Source organism: Mus caroli, chromosome 4, assembly GCF_900094665.2.
Source record: "Mus caroli chromosome 4, CAROLI_EIJ_v1.1, whole genome shotgun sequence".
NCBI classification, from domain to species: Eukaryota; Metazoa; Chordata; class Mammalia; order Rodentia; family Muridae; genus Mus; species Mus caroli.
In genome coordinates, this window is record NC_034573.1 from 76,609,737 (window position 1) to 76,635,058 (window position 25,322).

Sequence of the window (25,322 nt, forward strand, 5' to 3'; positions counted from 1 at the left end):
GAGAGAGAGAGAGAGAGAGAGAGAGAGAGAGAGAGAGAGAGAGAGAGATCCTGGAGTTTTAGCTTTTGGCAATGAAACATGTAATTTCAGGATGATTATTCTCATTTTACAGCACGCTGCTCTTAGCATCTGCTGGGCCCAGGCCTGAAGCGTATGAGGTGATGCTATGGTGTGTGATAGCACACATATAACACACAGATGTGATTTCTTCCAAGTTCAAGAGCTGATAAAGTGGAGAGCCACTACCAGGTCAGGCGGCCTCTCCAGAGCATTAGCCTGACATCTCTGACATGTTCCTGATTTTTTTTTTTACTCAATCTGGAACTTCTGTAGGATGCATCCATTTCTCTAGTCCCATTATGAATCTGGCAAGTGCAACTGAATTACAAATTTTACCTTTAGGGTTTTTTTTTTAAATCATCTTCTCTATGTGACTGAGATAATGAAATACCCCACATCTTGAGTCTTACTTGTGGAAGTCTGCTTGCTTCAGAGGTAAAAAGGAAGGCCACGCAATACTGATGTTCTCTAGACTATAACTATGCTATCCAAACAAACAAGGCACACTTAGGACAGAACAGAAGAGAGAAACACCATGAGCAACCTGACAAAATATTAATATGGTTCCCACTGGGTAGTGAGTTGTATTTCTTTGACCCCAATGTGTGTTATTTTCCAAGCATTTGTAATGGGAGTATATTACCATTTAGACCATTGATGCCTAATTGAACTCTCTTTAAAGATGGTAATATGTCTGTCTAATCTATTGCTAGCAGCCACAATTGAAAGTAACACGAGTGATGGAGGAACGGGGACATTTCTTGTTCTACACCAGCACCCCTACTCCTCCTGAGGATCCATGTTTGGTTATCAGCAGCACTCTAGCACTACAGGGATACCCCTCAGACCTCCCTGGGCATCTGTGCACAGGCATGAACATACACACACACACACACACACACACACACACACGCACAAAACAAGAAAACTAAAAATTAAAATCTAAGTAGCTATTTGGGGCTAGTGACTACTGTATTTGATAAGGTAGTTTTAAAGTAATTGTATAAAGTAACAATGATTATATGATAATAAAGCTGTTAAAACATTCTAAATATTTAAGATCTGGTAATTAAGACTGGAGAGATGATTCAGAGGTTAAGAGCAGTTAAGAGTCCAGGCTGTTCTTCCAGTGGACCCATGTTCAATTCCCAGTACCTACATAGTGGCTCACAACCATCTGTAACTCCAGTTCCAGGGAAAAATCTGATGCCTTCTTCTGTCCCCTTCAGGCACTACAGACATATGACACACACACATGCATGCAAATTTTAAAAACATACACATAAAATAAAAAAGCTTTTTTTTTAAAGTACTAAATATTTCAAAGTTTGACATTTTGTCATAATGTGGTGGTAGTGGCTTTAGACTCTATAATAGAGAATGTAAACACAGACTAAGAACTCACTGAGTCATAATGGGGTCCAGCGTTAGGTTTATTCATACCTGAGCTCAGTTGTATACTGTGAAGAGACAACCTGCATGCTATTATCCTATGACGGCTCTCACCATTGCACACCACAGCCTTTTACACTGCAGGCTTTGAATGTGCAAAGGAGTTTAAAGTGGGCAGTATCTATAGAGGTGGGAACAGAGCATTTTGTGGCCGTTTGATAGTTGAGAAAAATGAGAGCCACAGAGGTTCAGTTCGCACAGCTGTAAAACAAGAAGCAGAAAAAGGAAACCCTCTTTGTCTTGAAGCCCTGGGGGGATATTGCTGACCTTCATAAGTCAAGGAGAGCAATTTCTGAGAGGGTTGTAGGAAGGGAGCTTTCTGCCAGAGCTAGAAAGAGATAAGATTTGCTGATTTTGGTTAATTCATTTTTTGTCAGGATTTGTTCATTCATTTTTGTCTTCTAGAACCATCTTAGACTAGTCCTCAGAAGGCATTGTGGGACTGTGAGCAGCTGCCCTTGGCCTAGTTGGTTGGTGTCTCTGTGTTTTCTATGACAATGTCAGTCAACACTCTCCTTCATCTTTATTCCAGAACTCTCTCTCGGCTCCAGGTCCCATGCATTCAGCCTGTCTTCTCCTGCATGGGGCTCCTGGACAGACTGGGAGTTATCAGGGTAATTCCACACTTGAAATGCATTGAGCTTTCCCTGGGCCTTGCACTCTAGTCCATTGGGGTGCGCTGGACATAGCGTTAGGGAGATGGCCATGGAAACTCTCTTGGTGTTGAGCAGAGTTCATGGCCTCCCCATGAGCTCTTCATCTGGGTGGCCCTGCTTCTGTGCTAGGAGAAGTCCAGCAGACTTTCACCCCAGTGAGCCTCTGAATGTTTTCAAACCTAAAGTCTCAATTCTTTCTGGTTCAAGTTCTAGGAAAAGGCTGGAATCTGTTGTGATTTAAAAAAAAAGAAATTAAAAAAAAATTTTGGTCCGCCCATCTGTCAGTGTCGCCAAGAAATATTCACACGAGTCTGCCCATCCTAAAAAGGAGAGTGGCTGTTTTTCTGAGATGGATGTCTCCAGCCTGCTCCCTCCCTTGTTCCGAACCACTTCCTTTCCTCAAATCTCACTTTAAAACCTTCCTGTTTGCTTTAGCCTATGACTGATTCAGACCCCATTCATCTTTCTTTCCTCTCTCCCCATGACCACATCCTTCCACTCTCCCCTCACTGTCCGCGTGAGAGCACTTGCCTGCCTCCTGCCTCCCTCCATCTTTCAGCCCCTTTGCCTGTCCCCTGGCAGTGACAGCCTGGCACATCCTGGTCTCTCGCAGCTCTGCTGAGGTGCCCCCTCTCTTGTCCAGATGTACTTCAAAGCGCGGACCGCTGGCGCTTGGTTCCCCCGGGGGTGGCGCCTACTCCTCTAGTTTGTAGTGGAGGAGGAAAGATTCCAGTGGTATTCTTGCCTAAAGAGGCGCTTTGCAAGTTGTATTTCACGAGTTTCAGGTTCAGAAACTTGAGACACAGAACACAGAAAGACGTTGTAATAGACCCGCCAAGATCCCATTTCCCAGCTGTGCTTTCCCAGGGGATCCTGCAGGTAAAGCCCGAAGGAGGGATGGGAATGAAACAGGTCAGGCTGGAGCGGTTGCTCACCTCCAGAATAGAGTTATACTTGTCTCGACTGAGTCTTTTATTTCCCTGAAGTAATGAGCAAAGTAAATTCCTCAACAAAGTTCTAAGGCTGGGTTGACCCTGGGAAAACAATCCCAGTGCGAGCCCAAGTGTTTGAATTCGTTGTGTTCAGGGTGTACACACACAGTACTTACTTTCTAAAGCTTGCGTTTTCAACTCCATTCTCTGGACAGCGGACAAGTTGTGGGCTTCCGCACAATGTGTCACTGCATCATCTTAGGATGGAACTTTTTCTCCCACGAGTGTACAGGCAGGCCAGTTCGCTTTCTCCCACGAGTGTACAGGCAGGCCAGTTCGCTTCTGTCTGAGCAGTGTTTCCTAAGGAAACACTTTTTTTTTTTTTTCAGAAAAAGGAAAAATGTCCAGGACTAAACAACTTGGATTTTATCTCATGAAATGCATTGTGTGTTTGTGCGCTCACCCCGTATGGAAATGAGGACAGCTGTGGGGAATTGGTTCCCTCCTTCCACCAAAAACATGGTGTGCTTGCATGTCAATCTTGTGCAGGGTTGCAAGGATCTTTGTATCATTCCAGTTTTGTCTGTATGTTCCTGAAACTTTCAATGACAGTAAGAACACACCATTTACATGCCACTGTTTGAGATAACATTCATATTGCTGAGATGAAGCATGCCAGGTCTGCCCTATTATAATATTTCCATTTTATACACAAAGGATGAAAGGCCAGGCAGCTTTCCTCAAGTCACAGATCTTATAAGGGTGGGTCTAGGGCTCCATGAGTCTTCTCTGGGAATGCCAGCTACAGGCGTCTGCAAGATGAACAGTGTCATTCAGTACGCAGGACTTCCATAGGGTGGGTGGAGCAAACACTCTTGCTTTCTAGTTGGACTGTGGATTTTATATTTGACTTTTAGTAGTTGATTCTATTTATTTGTTTGTTTGCTTTACCACATCTGAGTCATTTAAAACGTACAAGCAAGGACTGAGAAATGTCTCAGTGACCAAGAGCACCTGCTGTCTAAGATGGAGAGGAGTTCCGAGTGCAGGGACCTGTGTCAATGGATTTTATGGGGTAGCACGGTATACCTAATCCTGGCACTCCTACAGTGGGAAGAGAGGCAGAGGCAGGACAATCCCCTGGAAGTGTGTGGGCAGCTAGCTTGGAGTCCATGGTAGAGCAGAAAACAAGGAGACCCAGGTTGGAAGGACACCCTAGGTTATTCTGTGATTTCTACATGTGCTATGGCGTGTGGGTACTCTCTCATTCACCTCACCCACACATGAACAAGCACGGGGGAGGGGGAGCACACACCCACACACACACACAGAAAGAGTCACAGAGACACACCCACACATGTGCATGCCTATATAAAAATGAAGCTACCCCTGTATCCCTGTTTCCCAAGCTCACCCAAACAGGTGTTAGCACTCAGATGTACGCTTATGGCCAAGTAAACTGAGATTAACTGAGGTGAAATTCTGCTGTGTGTAAAACAAATAACAGAAATGTATTCTTAAAAATAGCCCCCCTCCCACTTTCAGGGTCTTTGTTGGTGTTCTTTTGGATGTTAGTGGCTGCTCCTGCCCTGGAATGTCAATTCAGGTCCAGTCAGTGAGGTCTTGGACAGATTGGATAGATCCGGACGCAGGTAGGAAGAGAGTTATTAGCATGGGAACCAGGAACTGCCAGAGCCATTTTTGAATGGAGATGAAGAAAGGGTTTCCATGAGGCACCTCTGTGCCACACCAGGGACTGTGACTTAGGAACTGGGCTGATGTGTTTATTTGGTGTAAGGTCAGCTGCAGCTCGGAGGGCAATAACACCATCCCTATAAAACAGAGGCCCCATGCTGGACTCCACCCGCCTGTTGCCTGATCAATGAAACATTGCTGTCAACTAGAAGGTAAATGGATTCGTTCACCCAGCGGACTCCGCAGCCTCCACCTTGCCCTTCTGTGGGGCCATTGATTGCTTTTTACACCCTCTTGCTTTGGCTGCTTCTCTCAGAAGAAGAGGAAGGAAAAATAGATCTGGTTTCTATGTCCACCCATTAACTACCCCAACAGAGAGTTTCATGGAGAGGGAAGTCGAAGCTATAGACAAAAGTTTGGAAGAAAGTTTCTACATATAGGAGCGACTGACAAAAAAAAAAAAAAAGGCTGGGCTTCAGAGTGGCCCACAAAAGAATATGAATTAGTAAGATGGCGGGTGCTCTTTTCCAAAGCCAACACAAAATGAGGACATGGATTTTTTTTTTTCCCTCCAGAGCAGCACCTGCTCCTGCCACTGGGCTTATGCTTGTCATTCTTTCATGTGTCACAGCCAGATCTAGGAAATTCCCTGGGAAGTCCCCTATATCTCAATGCCAGCAGGTTTTTGGGTTTTCTTTTCTTTTTTTTTTTTTTGAATATGATTCTGTTCAGTCTTGAAAGATTTTTTGATCTTTTTTGTTAGCACAAAATGGATCTTCCTGGAGCGAGGAGACAGCGGGGTGCCCCAGCAGAGTGCAGAGCGGAGTGGACCGGAGCACGCAGTACTCTGGGTCCTAATTTCAGTTCTGTCAGTCAGCAGCCTGGTAGCTTCAGGCGAGCTGTGCCTTTCCTTCTGCCTCAGTAGCCTTTCCTGTAAAGTGGGATGCCCTGAGGATGCTGAAAGTGAACGCACCCCTCCACCGTGTGCTTGCTAGTGCTCAATGTAGGCTCCCTGCCACACCCCACGCCTCACTTCTCCATCCTGTGGCGTGGAGCTTGTGTTAGAACATCGTAGGCCCTCCCTGGTCTAGCACTGGCACCTCTGTAACTCTTGAGGTATGAGGTCCTATCCAATCAGCGTAACGTTCCAATTTGAAATTTTCATTTTTCCCTCTTACCGGTTTTTCATTTATGTCTCTATTGTACTTTTATAGGTTTGTTTCTTGTTTTTATTTTTCTTTGTTGTCATAAATTCTTCAAAAATCAAGATAAAGTGTAAGAGGATAAAACAAATGCATCAGTTGAAATGTAAGAAAGGGCACCGTGCCTACTAGAAACAGAAGCTAGTTTTGTTAAACAGTTTGTGGCAAGAATTATTCCAAACACTTTGAAAACATTCATTTTCCCCATAGTAACCTCGCAAAGCCACACTCAGCACCTCCATCATAAGAATAATAATGAAGCCGAATTTTGTGATATCAAGCAGCTTGGTCAAGGCCACACAGGGCATGGGTGATGGAGCTGAACTACATATCCCTAATTTGTAGCATTAATTGTTATGGTGAAAATATTCTCGCCAGAATCCATTTCAACTTATAAACCATTTAAAGACAGCTTGTGAGAAAAAATGATCCTGAGTATTTAAAAATCTTCTCCCGCAAGCCAACAGAAGACAAACTAGCGCATCCCAGAGAGAATCTGTGTTGATCACCACTAGGCTCTACTGTCTCTATGGGTCCTGTGGATCAAAGACTAGATGAGGGTTAATAGAAAAGAAATAAGGAAAGAGAGATAGTCATGGAGAGAGAAAGTCAGGATATGTCAAACCCACCCATGTATTCATTTATTTATGCATCCATGGCATGCGTTCCTTCCACACAGGCTCATAGAGTCCCTGCTACTTACCTGGACTGTGAGATGTGCTTAGGATACAGACCTGAATGGGAGGAGCAGGTACCTAAGCTAAAGAGCTCGAAGCATATTGGGGTCAGAGAGACACACAGACAAGCAATTCAGCACCAGGTATAACTGAGTGTCCTCTGGGAAACAGCGAGAGCAAATTAATTCTGTCTTGCACATTTTGCTTCCTTTCTACTTGGTAGGGGGTATTCCTTGCTAGAGGTCCTGTAATCAGCTTAGCTGTCTGCATCTTAGACTGGAAAAGAACTAAGCAGAGGAGTCAAAGACAGGCAACTTGAGTCTCCTAGCCCTCTTGTCTGAGTCTCCTCGTCCTCCTCATACCTGTGCTCGGCTGGGCCCATGGTCAGTACTGGTCAGTATGCAGTAAACAGTGTTGACTGGAGAAGCCATTCATAAGTAAGGATCTGTGATCTAAAGACATGTTTGTTTGAAGCAAAAGATAATATATTAGGGGAATATAAGGAGTGCTGGTGAGGAATGGAAAGTGTACTAGACAGAAGCTAGAGTGAGGTCACCTAGTGAGTAGAGAAGATACAACCTTATCAAGATAGTCTGTGGCTGTGGCAGATCTCTGGCTCTGGGAAGGAAGACGTGATGCTTGGCCTATACCTTCGGGTGTGTTGGATGACTTTAAGAATGCTAGAAATGACATAATCTGTTGCTTTCTTTTAAAGTTATATGCAGAAGAAGCTCTAAAGTAATTGGTACAGTGATCCTGGAGGCTAAAGGGGGTTCCATTCTCATCTCTTCTCTTCTCTTTCTTTGGCTGGTCTGAGAGAAAGCTGCCGTTATGGAAAACCATGGGTAGCTCAAAAATTCTTCCTTGGGACTTAGGATTCATTGTTCCTATAAGAAGATCTGCAGGTACATTTTTAATATATTGTTACCCTGACAACACTGCATAGCTGTGTTGTCCTCATTCCTAAAGACTTGGTCCATAATGATTATCTCTACACCCTGCTATGGTCCTTTGAGGATGTTGAAGAAGATACAAATGTATTTATTTTGCAATGGGACAAAACATGACGCAGTCACTCCCCTGTAGTCCCACAGCCAAATTCCAGTAGAGGAGGGTCTAAGATAGTTCAGGGGGAGGGAGTTCATCTTCTTTTTGTCCCCCCAATAATGCCTTCTATAGGGAGCAAGACCTGGCTGGGGCTCAGCGCTGGAAAGGATCTTTCTCACCATCTCAAAACTTTATGTTTTATAGTGAAAAACTGAAGCTGCCTGCCCCAGTTTCCCAACCATGCCATGACTAGATGAACGACTGCCTTAACTCTGATAAAATTAGGCCACCTCCAACCTAAATGGAGCCCATTTTCTGCGTGAGACCCTGCTTGGAGGCAGCTTGTTCCCCGAAAGGACGACAAAAAACATGCTTTTGTGTGTATTTCACTTGATGGGAAGAGATTCCCCAGTGAGGCCATTTTTTCCCCCTGAATTCTCACAAGTCCAGAATGTATCCAAGTTTCCAAGATTATCTGGAAGATCCACTCAGCTATAAAGATGGGCCAATTGTCTTCCAGCTCAGTAGACAGGGCGTGCACAGGAAAGAGGTGAGGGGGGCATGAGTGGGGAGGCAAGGGAGAGTGCAGGAGCCTGAAACTTCAGCAGTAAGATACTGAGGGAGGAAATGTGTGCAGACATGTGTTGAAGGGCAAGAGGAGAAACCCAAGGGTGCTCTGATACTGGGGTCTCACTTTCCAGGAACATTTTCTGTCGATTTTCTTTAGGATGTGTCGAGGTCTGTCTGGAGAACTGTCACCTCTCATCACTCAGATGTCACACTGAGCTTCGTGTGATCATTGTCACGAAGAGTCCCTGCATACAGTAAAGAATTTCCTGGGGTGCTACCTGATATGCCATTATTTGTCTCTTATTCATCTTAGCAGAGTGGCTCCGCTCCTGTCAGAGGTAATGGAGACCATGCCACAAAGAAAACTGGCCGTAATTTATTTATCAATTGTTTCTGCCTACCACAAAAGCGGCCTTCTACTTTACAGCTTGGTCTAAGGTATCTGAGAGCCCCCGAAGTTCATGGTTTTCCGGTATCCTAAGGTCTACTTATGGCCTTTCCTGTATATGACACACAACACCACCCTTGTGGCTTGCAGTCTGTTCTCTTCTTTGCTTTCTTTAGTCACAAATCATCCTGAGGCATCCCTTAAGTGCATTTGTATTGTTAAGTGCACCGGCTTGATTTGGTGTTAATTCAATTTGAGTGCCCTTAATATCTTGTGGGGGTGAGGCAATGCAGGCTGCCTGTACCTTGTAAAATCAGGTCCCAGGTCTGCCCGGGAGCAAAGCACCTTTCCCATAGCCATTTACCAAAGTTGCTGATAAAATTTTCATAAGGGAACCTTTTTAGTCTGACCCTATTGTGTTATTCTACCATTAAGTCTTGGAGAACTGAGCTGGCTTCTAGTGACAGCTTGTCACATTCTCCATTACTGCTGCTGCTGGCCTGGAAAGCTAACTGGCTGAGCAGGGTGCAAACTCCCTCCCTCCCAGCCACTCCTGGTCCATTCTGGGAAAAGCCTGCAGGCTAGCACCTAGGGGCTGCTGTGAGGTTGCATCTCTCTGGGTGCTTTTTCTCATAAGCTGACTGCTTTTACCTCAGAGAGCTGGAGGGGCCCTGAAGGATGTTGTCAAAGGGGGGAAAAGAGAGACATGAGAGGCAGGCTGAAGTAGAGTAAGAGTTACCCAACACTTTACTTAAGTCAACTCCAAAAGTAGCAATGGCCACTCAGATACCACTGCTCTAAGAGTTTGGGTGAGAGGCTTAGGCTTGATGTGTGTCTTTGGAGCGATGGATTTCAAAATCAAGCAACAGTATTTACCCACAAGGAACTCCAGACTTGGGGGTCAGATGTGCCTGGATTTGTATCATAGCTCAGTGGTAAACTTGCTTTATAAACCTGATCAAGCTGAGTCTCCAAGTGTCAGATTTAGCATCTAGGAAGAAGGAATGTTGACTCCGACTTACACAGAGTTGGTGCTTAAATAAGGCAATGCGTATAGAGAGCCCTTAGAGCAACAAGCGCATTCTCAGCATCTTTCTTGACTGTCTCAGTATCCAGGAGGTCATAAGAAACGAGTGTGAGAAAGTAGTTACGAAGCAAAGACATTACCTGAATACCTCAAGATGAGAAAGTAAAGATGTAGTAATTTGGTCTCAAGCCATGTCTTTTTTTTTCCCTTTTTCTCCATTATCTCCCTAAAGCCTCTGCATATCTGCTCTATGGATTGAGAAGCATGACAGTCCTTCTGAGGAAGTCCTCTCATCACTGTGTCAAACTGCTGGGCAGATACAATCTCAGGGAGGAATTTATTAGTTGGTTCGCATTTTGATTGTTTCTGTACATATCCGATGCCCTTAGGCATAATATCATGCCAGTGGGAGCACAAGACAGTGGAGAACTCTTCCCTTCACAATGGCAGACAGGGAGCTAAGAGTAAGACAGGAAAAGGGACATGAAGATGATAGCCCAAAGGATCTGCTTCAAGTGACCTACTTCTGATACCCAGATTCCACTTCTAAAGTGTCTAGAACCTCTAAAACAGTGTCACCAGCAGGGGACAAAGCCTTCAACATATGAGTTCTTGGGAGGGAGGCATTTCATATTCCAAGCCTTTAATGGCTTAAGAAGCATGAATGAGAGATGTTCTTCCATATGAACATTTTTAAATTATTGTTTTGAATGTGACAGAGGTTCGTTCACCTTGGATGATCCAGATAATACAGAGACTGCAATGAAGTAGAAAAGGCAGTCTGAGAGCCTGTCCTCTGTTTCTAGAAATAAAGGCTGGTTTTTTTTCCTGGGTATACATGGCCTCTATGCACAGACATGTGCACCAGTGTTGGCTCAAATTCTGGCTCTACTACTGAAGCAAGTTGCTTAATGTGTCTGTAATTGCTTCATCATCTGTGAACACAGGTTTCATGGTAGTATTTTCCCCAGTGGGGGAGTTCCAAGAAGCAAGTAAGTTTGAAACACAGTGTTTGGTGCACAGTGACCTCTGTGGAGGCTTCTCCTTTGGCCTTATTAGTATGTTCACTAGAAACCTGAATTGTGTCATCTGTTCTTGATGGGGACAGTCTCACGTCTGCTCATACCGAGCAGCTTCAATACCACGCATTCTCAAGCAGTTAACTTCTATAGGGTCTGAAAGTAAGGCTAAGTGCTGCCCACCTCTTGGTTCAGCATGCCAGGAATGAATGGTGGTAATAATTTCTTCACACTTAAGAAGATTGGAATGATATTAAGACATGAGCTAATGCAAGTTCATTCCCATTGGGGAATGTAGGTTCCATTTTACAGGAGGGAAAATTAAGGCCAAAGAAGGATCAAAGTAGGTGCGTGAGGTGTCAAAGCAGAGAAAGTAGACTTCGTGCTGCAGAGTGAAAGAAAGAACAGTATGAGCTATCCAGGCAGCTGGACTGCTTTTGAGCCTAGGATATGCCTTTGTTAAACTAGAGACTTACACCTATTCATAGCCAGAGTAAGAAGAAAAGACTAGTTTTTAGAAACCAACATTTCACAAGAAAGTTTTGAGTCACCGTGTGTGCCCAGGGTCACATACACGGGTACCCGTGCATGTGGTGCCACTTTGGAGTTCTTTATTTAGTCTTTTGTAGGATTCAGACTGAGAGTGATAAAGGAACATTTGAAACCAGGCTGGGCCAGATAAACTCAGTAATCAGGAAGATCAACTGAAGCGCAGCACTGTGTATATACAGAGACAGGAGGCATACAGAGATGCTGGTGTGTGAACTTCAATGGAGGACCAGATTGGAAGGGAGCTCCAATTGCAGAAGAGAGCTCATTTTGATGAAATATTGGGTGATGCTTTGGACCCCAAAGGAAATGAGACTCTGGTCAGGGAGGTATGTGCCACCTTCAAGCTTATAACATATTAGCGTATCTGCACCTTGGTTTCCAAGGTATTTGGGAAGCTGAGCACAAGGCATTGCTGCCTTGATATTCACAGTGACAGGTCTGGAACTACATCCCTCCACTTTATCCTACAGGCCAAGGAAGAGAGGTTACTCATTACACTCCCACTTGGAGGAGGCTGACAGTGCTCAGTACTGCAGACATGCTTCAAAATATCACACACAAAAGAAGCCATCAGATTCCTAAGGGGAGCCGCTGGAGTCCCCTCCAAGCTGGCTGTTAACATCAGAGATGACTGTCATGGCTCCCCTTTCACAGCAGAAGCACGAAATCTACATTCATTTCTGGCTGGCCAGGGTTTCTTCTCCATGTCCATCTGTCTGGCTCTCCCTTGCCCTTTGACGGCTGTCCTGACAAGGGGAGCCTGCCAGGATGTTCTGATGAGCTGCTGCTCTGATCCCGACTTAAACTCCAATGAGCTGCTGCAGATGGTAAAGAGCCAGGAGTGAAGTCTGGTGTGATGTCCTGGTACACTGGGGAGATGATTCATATAACGTGCGCCCCTCAGGGTCCTTGGTTAAATCCCAGCCCAGCACCCTGCCCAAAGTGGAACTCTGAAGTCCAGCCAAAGAGGGTTACTATTTCTGTTTTAGCAAACAACTAGAGAGTCCATTCTATCACCAGAGATATTACCTGCTGGGAAAGACGGAATCTATGATGTGTATAGTAAGAAAGTCCAGCCAAGGTTGGACCTGACTCTCATATTACAAGGATGCTTTCAGCAATCAGTGACATTTTTTTTTTTTTATCACTTGAGAGGCCAAAGGCCTCCGGAAAGGAAATACGGCTCTTTTCAAAGGCCTGGTGGTGGGTGGTGAGGGGCTGAGAGCCAGGACTGATGCCAGGCTAGGAGGGCCCTTGTTCAGCTTCACATTCTCTCTTTCAGACAGGAGGGAGACTCAGCAGAGAGGAGATGCTGTCTTGTTTCATTCTAGCCAGCTACAATGGGGCCTCCCTGTTTTTTTCCTTCCCTTTTTGCCTTTGTCTGGCATTTAGCATATGGACAGACTATCTCCATCTAGATTTCTTGTGGCACTCCCTTCTCTCACCGGCCCCATTCTCTGCTTCGGGGGACACTCATGTTCTCTCTTGCTGTGTTTCAGTCCAGGATTAAGTGAAGCTCCCCCCCCAACCCCCCCAACCCCCCGGTGCTTAATTAGGTGAGCCTGGGTGGGGAAACTTGGGACTTGCATCCAGGCCTGGCCAGAGAGATGGGTTGAAGTGTAGGCCTGTAAGCCAAACTGCTGTAATTAGAGCCAAACTGGAACTTCCATTGGAACTTTCTGGAAGGGGAGGTATTTTTTCATCTGGAGCTGATGAGACACTAGCCAGGAGCTTCCAGGCCCATCACTGTGAGAAAGATGGAGACATTGGCAAGAAAAGAGAGGCACGGGTAGAGATGGATTTCTGGTGGTGGTGTTTGTATACTGGGTTCCCATCTGAGGTCGGGATCTAGGCCTGGACTCTCAACTATGACCCAGGGAAGTTTCCTCTTGGCTTCATCTGCTGCATTTTCTTGCCGCTGTAACTGACCCCATCACACTGGTATGTTAAGTCAACATTTCTGTGTCTTTCCCCCAAACTTGAGGCTTCACAGTCCTTACTTTTCTTCCCTGTCACCACTCAGAGTTTCTGCTTAAGCTGGGTTTCAGCTGTGATCTCCGTAGAGGTGACCCATATGTGTGAGTTAGCATATCTTTCCTTACACATGCTATCTTAGTTAGGGTTTTACTGCTTTGAACAAACACCATTACCAAGGCAACTCTTATAAAGGACAGCATTTAATTGGGGCTGGTTTATAGGTTCAGAGATTCAGTCCATTATCATCAAGGTGGGAGCATGGCAGCATCCAGGCAGGTATGAAACTGGAGGAGCCAAGAGTTCCAACTCTTGTTCGGAAGGCAACTAGGAGAAGACTGGCTTCCAGGAAGCTAGGACGAGGGTCTTAAGGCCCACACCCACAGTAACACACATACTCTAACAAGGCCACACCTACTCCAACAAGGTCACACCTACTCCAACAACACTTCCTAATAGTGCCATTCCCTGGGCCAAGCATATATAAACCATCATACAGGTACAGGCTTATATTGTATACATGCACAGCTGGATAATGTCAACACGATCTACCTCATCCATGGGAAGGATACCACTCCAACTTCCTCTTCTTCAACACTGGCATCTGTTAACCATAGCTCAAATTCAGAAAAATAATAATAAAAAGAAAAATAATACCTAAAACAAGATAAAAACAAAAATAAACAAACATGAATAGAACAAACTAAGCAAGAGAGAGAGAGAGAGAGGGAGAGAGAGAGAATGAGAGCACAAAAAACAGAAACAGAGACACACAAGTTGGTATGCACACAAATCTTATGAAGACACAAAATCAGAAACAATAATATATAAGCAAAAAGACTCATGGGGTAGGGGAAGCCCACACAAAGCATTATGGGATAAGACAAAACAAAACAAAGCTCCAAAAATACCACTGAGTTAACTTTGTGTTGGTCCTCGGTTGCTGGGCATGGGGCCTCCTCTTAAATGTGGTTTGTTTCCCAATGACACTTCATTGGAGAAAACTAATTTTCATTTTTGTGTGGTTATCAATTGGAGAAGGCTTGTGGCCTAGGGAGTGGGACTAATGCCTACTTTCCTTCCCAGTGCTGAGATACCATTTGGCTTAGACCTAAGCAGGCTCTGTGTATTCTACAGGAGTCTGTGAGTTCCTACGTGCAATTGGTCCTGTTGTTTTTTGAAGGCCTTGTTTCCTTGGTGTCCTCCATCCCTTCTGGCTCTTACAAACTTTCTGCCTCTTCTTTCCCAGGCTTCCCTAAGTCGAAGGTTTTGATGGAGACATCTCATTTAGGGGTAAGTGTTCCAGCGTCTCCCTCTCTGCATCTTGTCTGGCTCTGGGTCTCCGGATGTGTTCCCATCTGCTTCAGGAGGATGCTTCTCTGATGATGGCTGAAGAAGATACTGGTCTATAAATATAGTAGACTATTGTTAACAGTCATTGCTAACAATATTATGTATGTAGCATATTGCTACATATCTTTAGCAAAGCAGTAATATTTGATTTTCCACAGGTCTCTGGCCTATCTGGAGTTGAACATTGACTTGTTTCCAATTCCCTGCAGATTTATTATCACTATTTTATACATTCTGAATGAGTATTATGAAGTACACAAATCCCAGTAATGGTTATATAGCTCTTGTCCATTATTCCTTATAGTCTTTTTCTATTTGTATCTATTTGATTTCATTAGATATTGAAATTGACATTTTAGCCCATGATTCATATTACCCTTGAGTATATTTTGTCCTTCACCTCTGTTTTTAGCTTTTCTCTTATCAGCCACATATAGTTAATATGCATGCAAAAGCAATGTTAGCAAAGTGGTCTCTCTTGAAGTGTATTTCTTTTTTTTTTTTTTTTNTTTTNTTTTNTTTTNTTTTTTGAGACAGGGTTTNTNTGTGTAGCCCTGGCTGTCCTGGCACTCACTTTGTAGACCAGGCTGGCCTCGAACTCAGAAATCTGCCTGCCTCTGCCTCCCGAGTGCTGGGATTAAAGGCGTGCGCCACCACGCCCGGCTGAAGTGTATTTCTTTGTACCATAGATATCTCAGATCTATCATTCATCTCTGTTTATCATCTGTCTGTCTTATCTATCTATCTATCTATCTATCTATCTATCTATCTATCTATCTATCTATCTATCTATCATTCAGCATCTATAATCTTCCCTTGAACAAAACAAATATATTTTGTTTATTTTTTTTCATCTCCTAGGTTTCTATCCATCTTGTGTTGATATTATTTAAAACATCTGTTCTGTGTTACTATTGATGTCACTCGTTTTATGTCATTGGCTGTTTGTTGTTCCATGTTGTTCCATTTGTATTCCATATTCCTCCCCCCCCAAGAAACTTGAATTTATTTCTTATCTGAGTTTTTTTAGTATAGAAAACCTGCTAAAGTCTTTCACGCTTACAGTGTGTCTGTCTATGGAATCTTCATATTTAAACCATAATTTGAATGCAGTGTTCTGTAATAGAGTTGTATTTTCCTCGTTGCTATTGGGCTCATTATTTTAAAAAAAATTTTTTTTGGCTTTTACACATCATCTCCCTGTATTCACATCTGTTGTCAATAATTCTAAAGTCAGGAAGGTTATTTTATCTTTCCCTCTGGAAGTTTCTAGAATTTTTCTTCCTTATTGATTGTCTTACATTTCATTTTAATATGTCAAAGTATTGATTTTTCTCATTTGTCTTATTCAAAACTTTCTAAGTTCTCTCAGTCTCTAATTATGAGAAATTGACTAATCGTTGCCTTTCAAATATATCTCTCATGGTGTCTGACTGCCTCCCTCCCCATATTCCTGCATGGAGTCTGTCTACCCATACCCTACACCCTGAACTCCTGCATGGTGTCTGTATGTCTGCTCACACTCCACACCCTGAACTGCATGGTGTCTGTCTACCTACCCACTCACTACTCCCCCTCCACTATTCAGGTATTAACATCTCTTCTAGGTTTTTGCTAATGATTTCTAGGTTTTTACGTACTAGGTATCACTCTATAACCTACACTGACCTGACACTCACCACTTAGCTGGCTTTGAATTCCTGGTGATCCTCCTGCTTCAGCCTCCCAAGGGCTAGCTGGGATGATATGAATGAGTCACCACACTGAGCTTCTCTTATGTTTTCCTTGCCACTACCTACTTTCTATAGATAGCTTCATAATTCATCACCCTACATCACTATTTGTCTCTGTCTTTCCTATTGTTTTTCTATGATGTTCCTCGTATTAACTGTTAAGTTTTTCCATGATTAAAATCACTGCTTTTTTTTTTTAAAGAAACTTCCTTTTCACTTCTCATTTCTTCCTTTTGTTGCCAATTTTATCTACTTGAGGATATTTATTATTTTTGTTTAACTCTCTCAATCAGTCTGTTATAATAAATCTGCTTCTTGTGGTCCAAATTGTTTAGCCAGCAGACCTTCCTTCCTGCTGGCTGAGCAAGTTAGGTACTGAGTCTATGGGCCTATGAACTCAGCTTCCCCCAGAGGCAACATGGTTATCTGCATTTACAGAATGTCTCAAAATGCACTTTAAGAAGAAGGCCAGGTCACTAGCACCAAGTTTTAAATCCTACAGAATCATAGCCTAGCATCTCAGCTTTTTATCTACATCATCAGTTCACAGTGATGGCCCAGATCATCCTGTCCTTAAATGATCAGAGAAAAGCAATGTGGGAAGGAAATGAGCTCTACAGATCAGTTCTTAAAAAGCCATTGAAGGGATATGAAGTCAACGTAGTGAGTCAAGCATCACTTTAAAAAATTAAAAATAAACAGAATAGAATAGGTTGAAAACCATAGAGGGCCCCTCCCAAGTAAACACATTGTTTTATGTAACATTCTTTCATGAGCATACAGCTACGAGTTTGCATGGAGTCACCAGATAAAATGTAGACCTTATTGTAGGCCAAGTCCAAATCGGTTTGCAGAATGCGGCTTCTGGTTGTAGAGCACCAAACCTGACAGGCTGCGGGTGAAGAGACATGGAGGCCAGCTGGCTAGGCTACCCTTCCCATCAGCTCGTTGTCCTGTAGGGTGTTGGCAGAGCTTTTATAGCTCAGGGCACAACTAAACTCACGGCACAACGACTACCTGGCTGATCTGCCAGCTTCTTTTGCACAGCGAAGCCAACATTTACTCTCTCAAAGTAATGTGGGGAAGAACAGGACCCAGGGCTTCTCACCCTGTTCTCCATCACTGTCCCTGTACCCTGCCACATGGCAGCAGTTCCACTGTGTACCCAAACCTGGTCTTCTATTCATGCAGTGTTTTTCAGGTCAATCGTGCTAGCAGGAGCCAGCGGTCCATATTGGCAGTAGCATACACCTTACCTGCAACGTTACCCAGGGCTGCCGCGGTCCTGTACCATGTTCTGCAGCATGCTATGTCCCTGGCAGACTTCACCCCTTCTCCATGCCCTTGCATGCCCCTGCTGGGGCTTTCACTCTTCCTCCATGGACTATCTAATTTGACATCTGCCTTTGCCTGTGATTATTGGAACCTCAAGTCCTGCCAACAGCGACATCCAACGCTAAACAATCACTTGTTGAAAGCCTGACAAGTCCACCCAGGTTAATGCTCTGAAAAGATGAGAGAGGTGTGAACAAATGACTGGCTTCATCCGTCTCAGGGCCTGGGACTCTGATGGGAAGTTATTTTCCTTTCCTCTTACTAGTGTTTCAAATACTGGTCACACTCGTCGTGGGTTCATTGCCTGGGGAATGGCCTGGATGTTCAGATAATCATCTTCTAAATAGTTTCTTTTTTTCCCCCTTTCTATTATGAGTTTTGGAATTTGGCCAACGACTGAGCAACAGGCAGGCATCTGACTCGGGGCAGGGGCAGGGGCAGGGGGAGGAAGCGGATGGTGCTGGGTTACATTAGTAAATGACTGTATATTAGATGCAGGTGGCATCCCTCAATTTCCCGGCCTGGCAGAAAGCTTTTAATAAAATAGTGAGGTGGGAGAGGCTGCTTTTGACATAGTGTCATGGACTTTCTGGGAGTGGAGGTGGGGTGAGGACAAGGCTGGAGAGCTTGTTTAGTGGTCACAGTTGTAAGGGCCACAGACAGCTCTCAGATCGACAGCTATGTGGCAGGTGGGCCATCTGTGGGCCACTTGCCCCATGAAGAGATCAAATTATTGGTCTAGGGTTTCCATTCCCTCATGTGCTATTATACCTGCATGGCCCTACCAAGAACTGGTTTGAGCACACACACCACACCACACCACACCCCCCACCAGACATCTTGACTGTAGGCTGGGCCATGTGATTCACTTCGACCAATGGCAATGGGAGATTAGTGGCTATGACATGAACACAGTCTAGAAATAGGGTGAATCCCCCTCTTTTGCTTTCATCATAGGAAAAATTCATCTTTAGTAAGTGCTGATTCAGGAAGATGGGAGATATGCAGAGGAGAGATAACCTGTGTGGTAGGGCCAATCTCAGCAAGACCAACTATTTTAGTGCATAAACGTGTAAGGGAGAAAGGACTATAAGGCATGTATAGCTTTTATCTGAGGTATTTTGTGTGTAGCTATTTGTTATGCAGCAAATCTGACTGATACTCACTTAGTGCTGCTTTTGGCTAAAAGGTGGAGGAGAAAGGTTCTTTGAAAACTTTTGAATTTTAATTATATTATATGTGTGGATCTGTATGGGGATATGTGTATGTGTCTGACTGCCCAAGGAGGCCTGAAGAGGCCACCCTTTCCTCTAGAACTGAAGTTTTAGGCAATTGTGAGATGTCCTATGTGGGTGCTGGGAACTGAACCCTGAGTTGGTCCCTGAACTTATAAAGTACAGCTGCTAAAGTGATGTTGGTGCTGAGGAAATATTTAAATTACTGTTTTCTATGGGAAGATAGTGAATAAGGGCACTCATGTGCAGTTGACAAGGCAGAGAAAACCTATACAGCATGATGGCTCTGGCCATTCCAGAGTGTATCATTTTCCAGGGAGTAGACAGTAAGAGTTCTTACCATACATGCACACAAAGACAGCCTTGTGAGGGGATGGATGCTAATTGGATGGATTTTGATGGTTACTCCACAATGTATACACATACCAAAGCCATAATGTACATCTTGACTATTCATACACTCTGGCAATTACATCTCAATAAAAATCAAAAGAAAAAGAAAAGTCTAAATGTAGCGCTAAGCTCTTGAAAGCATGTGGCTGGCAAGGGCAGTGGGGGTGGACCCTGGCAATGGCCAAGGAGGGCAAGGGGGTTTGAGGGGTGGGCTGTAGGGAACAAGGAAGCGGTACTTCAAATGCCATAGTGGAAGGTCAGAGTGAAGATATTGGGTTTGTGTCTAATTGTGCTCATTGTGGGAGAAGGCGTGGACTTTATTGGAAATGAGCAGAAAGTCCATGTTTCTGGGGTCACTGGGGCTCCTAAACCAGCACAGCCAGTTGAAGTTCTTTGATCTGAGCCATACACAGCTCAGGCTTTAACACTTACCACAGGAGATGTTCAGCAAATCCACCTATAATTGATAGATAACCAGGAAACCTCCAATGTACACAGCACTTCCCTTAATTAATGAAATTACCCCAGAATGAAAACGTAACCTATTTTATCAGGTGGGAATGAGCCTGAAACCACTCAATGGCTCCCTAAATGTTCTGATGGTGAGATTGATACCAGCCGGAAGCATCTTCCGTGGTCCAGGGCTAGGAGCGTGTATCATTCCTCAGGCACCGCGGAGTGCCAAGCTAGGTTCTTTTGAAATAAAAATGATGCCGAAGCAGGAGCCCAGATAATCTGGGACATAGCTCAGCTCCAAAGTCACAGCTAGTCTTGACAGGAAAACTACAGGGGAAGTATCAGCGATATCGCTCTAGGCTTTTTCCTGCATGGGTTTTCGAGGCCGTGTCCCCGTATTAAGAAATCAGTACTTGATCGTGCCATGGACTACGAGCAGTGCTTTCTTGATTTGACCCAGAAGAGTGTTGGAAATAACAGATGCTCATCTGGCTGCATTGGAAGTCTACAGCAGGCAGCATCTCTGGTCAGAGGCCACCCAGACTCTTATTGTTACGGTTTGAATTACGTTTTCCACAAATGCCTATCTGGAAGTCCTAACCCTGGTACCTGAGAATGTGACTTTATCTAGTAGCTAAAAGGAAGTTCTTAGGATGAGCCCTAATCCAATATGGCTGGTATCCTTAAAAGAGGAGGCAATGTGGAGACGAATACGGGAAGGAAGTGGGGTGAAAAGGAAAGCAGTAATCTAAATGATGCTTCCTTCCTAACTCAGCAAACAGCACCGACTGCCAGCCAGCAAGCAGCCAGGAGCCCAGAGAGGACTGGGGCAGATTCTCTCTTCCATCCCCAGGAAGCGCCAACTCTTCAGAGCTACATTTCAGAAGCCCCGTCTCCAGAACTGTGAGACTCTTACTGTGGCTTTCCAGCCACCTTGGTAGTGGTGCTTTGTAAGCAGAGCTTTAGCGGCTGCACACCTGCGGACTCACAGCCAATGAAAGCCCGGCTTCCTTGTTTTAGTAGCAGAGACTTCCATATCTATTATAGCTTTGGATCTTGCTCTAAGTACTTTCCTTCCATATACCATGCATTTCTCATAAGAACACTGTGAAAAGGGAGCTTTAAGTAGTCTTACTTTGCACATGAGGAAATTTAGGCTCAGAGAGATTCAATAACATGCCCACCCACTGTAACAGCTGATGTGTGGTACAGCCAGCAGGCAAACCCAGGCAGATTGGCTCCAGAGCCCGGGTACTACCTTCCCATATGTGTGGTACAGGCCACTTCCAAAGCAGCTCCCCAGTTTTAGAGAAAGCTGGAACCTGGGAACCTTTTCTTTGCGTGCACTAGCAGAGTGACTGTGTTTCTAATCCCATAGGGTAGCCTCTGTCTCTCTCAGTTGCTAGAGTCTTGCCTTCCTCCAGCAATCTCCTAATGGATGTGCCCTAGTTCATCCAAGTCGTCACTAACTACCATAGTATTTAAACCGAGGCAGATCCTCGGATGTGGTCTGTTCAACTGGAAAATTAAGAAGTTATCAAATATGATGATCTAAATATGATATGGATTTTTATGTTGCATTACACTAATGATCACATATTAAATAAACCTGTGGACAACTAAAAGACACCATCAGAATCTACAGCCATTAAGCAGGTATCCCCACGTCTAGAAGGTTTTTTATTGTTTTTTTTTATTTTAATTTTAATTTTTAGCTGAAGTAATGGATTTTGCATTTGTTCCTAATCATTTTGTTTACACACACACACACACAAGCATTTTAGACTGTTAACGTTATTTGAATCTTGATTGTATAATCCCTGACCACTTATCATCAGACAGTGGATTTCGTTACTGGGGTTTGTTGTGAACATCTAATCTCCAAAGTTATGTCATTTCTGCTTAACTCAAGATGACTTAAGGCAAGCATTGACCTTAACGTGAGCATTTCAGGTGTGTGTGTGTGTGTGTGTGTGTGTGTGTGTGTGTATGTCTGTGTGCTTGTGTGTGTGTGTGTGTATAAGGCTGTATGTACATGTCTGTGTGTCGGTGTATGTGTCAGTGTCTCTCACTCTCTGTGTATACTAGAATATGAAATATATTATAACATTTAAAAAGTTGATTTTCTGTACTTTTTCTTGATTTTTGTTAAGTTCCTTATTTCCTCTTCCTATTTTCAGAATAGGATATTGAAGCTCCTAAGATCTGGACAGACCTTCTTAGAGGCTCCATACAATGTTACATTCTTTTTGAAGATCTCCTATGTAGCCAGGAACCAATCCCAATTGGCCTTACTTCAGGGTTTCTACAAGATCCTGTTTGACAAAATCCCTTCATTCCGGGAGAGAAGGAAGGATTAAAAGGCATTCTTAGCTTTTTACAACAAACTCTGGAATCATCGGGTTATCTTTATGTTTCTGACCGTGCACCCTCATCTACAAGAACGACTGAGCCTCAAACCCATTTCCAAGTCTCCTTTTCTGTAACAGGCGACTTTTGTCTTACAACCATTTTTGCTTTTCTGTTACTCGATGGGATGTCCTCCATTGCAACTTACTGTCCCCAGACAGTAGTTCCCACTTCTGCTTGCTACTTCGTGAGCCATCTGCATTTCTCAGGAACACAGCTGTTTATTATGGCCCATACAGCTGATTGCAATCAATTTTTATCTGGGTACTTGAATTTCTGTGAGGCCATCTCTTTTATAGATCTTAAAATCTGTTTTCTTGGGACTGGAAGTTCACAGAGTCATGTTTAGAGACATCTTTCACACACAGGAGGGCATGATACCACTTACATGCTAAACACTGTCAGAGCCAAAATATTCTTTCTAATGTACATAATGCCATTGTGTGTTGGCCCCTGATTTGTATTAGACATTCAACTTCCCACCCTCAGTACATCTCCAATGACTTGAAGAAGTTTGTTGAATCTCTGGTTTCAGGGATGCATTCAATGGGTCCTGGCAACCTCATTTCCTAGTCAATACCGCTGGAAAAAAGAACTAGGGCCATCCATGCTTTATGGATCTCTGTGAACAGTAAGTACAGTGGGGATGGGGGACTTAAGTTGGTCAAAAATATGGAGGAGGAGAGTTCTTATTTCCCAGATGGGAAGAATTTTTTTCTTGGCCACTGAGCATGAATGAGGAAAAAATGCAGCCCTGGATAACTGTGAACCTCCCATGACAAAGGAGACTGCCTGAATACAAAGCCAACACAGCCAGAGGGAACAGAAGGGGAGATGTAGAGCAGCAGAGCCCACACCACTATGTGCCTGCCACCCCCATGTGAAGAAATAATCCCCCTGCTGTTTGTACCTCCAAGGGTCAATCAAATACACCTGAGCCATACCTGGAGACAAGAGGCATCCTGTCAGGTGTGGGGCCCCTGAGGCAGGCTTGCATGGTCAAACCCTGGCTTTTATATGTTGAAATGGCGGCTCTGTTTCTGGAGTGCCACGGAAGTGTTTGTTTCTTATTGATTGAAGAAGAAGGAGAAGAAAAAGGAGGAGGAGGAGGAGGAGGAGGAGGAAGAGGAGGAAGAGGAAGAAGAGGAAGCAGTAGCTAGAGACAGTCCCTGAGTCTCAATTTATCCTTCCCCACACACCCAGTGTTTTCTCCAATTTTAACCTAATGTTCCATTTATCTTTACTGCAAAGTAAGGCTGCTCATACATTGTTCTCGTCATGTCTTGTCAGTGGTGCATATCCCAAATCTGCCGCTGATCTGGTAAAATGGCCTAAATTACACTGGGGAAGAAACACTTTGTTTTGTTTTGCTTTGCTTTGTTTTGTTTTGACATAATTTAGGCATGTATGACTGAAAAGATAAAAGTAAAATAAAACCTTGGGACCTTTTGTCCATAAATGACTACTCGTAGTAGAAAAGTATTTTCTTCAGAAACATCTCCCATGTCATGGGGAACGGGTTGGATTCCATGCTTTATGTAACATTTCTAATGAACTGCCTTATCAGGAGTGGCAACACGTCAATCAGGCTGCACTCCTCTGATGTGGCGTAGGCTCATTGTCTTCATGGTTGATGGGACCAGATTAGCAGTTGAGACTTTCACTCTCTGCCTTCATAGCCACTTAATTTTATTGTCTAGCCCTGGGAATCCTGGCGTCCCCAATCTAAACTCTCTGGGTGACATAGACCTCTGTCTATCAGTAGTTTGGGTCAAGGTGGAGGATGCTTTGTTTGGCAAGAGCAAGGTGTCGTTGGGGGCAGGGAACCGATTCTTGGAAACAATAAACTTCAAAACCTCAAAGCAGAACTCTCAGGTTTTCTTTTGGCAGAACTTTGTAGTGTGTGTGTGTGTGTGTGTGTGTGTGTGTGTGTGTGTGCTCATGCATGCACGAGTGTTTCATAAACAAGCAACAAACAACGCAAGAGCTGTGTTCACGGGACGGACTGCACATACTCTTGCTAAGTGAGAGCTAATAAATCACCCTTCTCAGGTGGAATCTTTTATTTATGCTTTGGGATTCCAGTTTACCGAGAAAGCTTTGGTTTTCCTTTTTGGCTTTGTCTAAGCTGTGCTTTAGCAAGCAATTCAAATCCAGTTGACATTTACTAGTGAGGACACAGCTTGCTCCGATCTCATGCTATGGTCCAGCTGCTGGCACACCGGAGTTGCTATGGGTGTTCCCATTTGTGATTACCTGTGCAGTGGGTGGCAGAGGGTGTGGCTGCCAATGTGCTGTTTGTAAGTTAGTGGTACTTGTGAACTCCTCCTATGCTGCAGGAATTAGTTATCCAGGGTCTTATTTGGTCTTTTAAAACAGTTATCACCTACAATCTGAGCAAGCAGAAGGGGCTATCAAAACCAGGAAATCAAGACTGTGGTGATGGGTTGTGCTGAGAACAGCCACGTTTGCCAAGGCATCTTACCATGCTTGGCATTTCATGCTCACAGGAATGCAGGCTCTCAGGACTCACATCCAGTTCTCCACATCTACCTTAAAGAAAAGCAATGCCAGGCTGCAGGAGTCATTCCCAACCAAGGTTGCTCAGTTAAAGTGTTCTCAGTCCTGAGGCTCAGAGCTTCGGAGTGCCACTCTCCCCAGCACCGAAGATTCAGTTTTAAACTCTAAGATCATGCCTTCTGCCCTTGACGTTGATTTTTATTTTTTCTTGAATGTTTTAATTTAAATTTTTGTGTGTAAGTGGCTGGTGTGCTAGAGTGCACAGGCACATGCACTCATGCAAGAGAGAGAGGGGAAGAGGGGGGGAGGGGGGAGAGAGAGGGAGAGAGAATATATCAGTATATGTGCTATGATGCTCCCGTGGAGGTCAGAGGACCATTTTGTGGAAGTCAGTTGATTCTCCCTGTTTATTTTATTTGAGATCTGTGGTCCAAACACAGGTTGCCAGGCTTGGGTGGCAGGCAGCTTTACCCACTGATCCATCTCACTCTCTTGGCACTGAGTTTTAAAGATACTCTGTGGAGATTCCGTGTAACTTGTTCTGATTGAAAGTGGTACTGGTTGCTTGGTGTCTTGAGGGATATGCCTCTTCAATCCTTTTTAAGCAGGATGGTGGAGATAGTTCTAGAAAGAACGC

At 44.1% G+C, this 25,322-nt stretch overlaps 1 long non-coding RNA gene across 2 annotated transcripts in view; it reads left to right on the forward strand.

The window, feature by feature from the left end:
• The window catches only part of LOC115030888, a 35,451-nt gene extending 12,212 nt beyond the window's left edge, over positions 1-23,239 (forward strand). Inside the window, exons 2-3 of one of the 2 annotated variants that reach the window (XR_003836475.1) lie at positions 14,501-14,544; positions 21,937-23,239. This is a non-coding gene — a long non-coding RNA (uncharacterized LOC115030888). Of the gene's footprint in view, positions 1-14,500; positions 14,545-20,531; positions 20,654-21,936 lie in introns of those variants that run through there. The other variant, XR_003836476.1, reaches the window with a different exon arrangement.
• Positions 23,240-25,322: the final 2,083 nt, after the last annotated feature.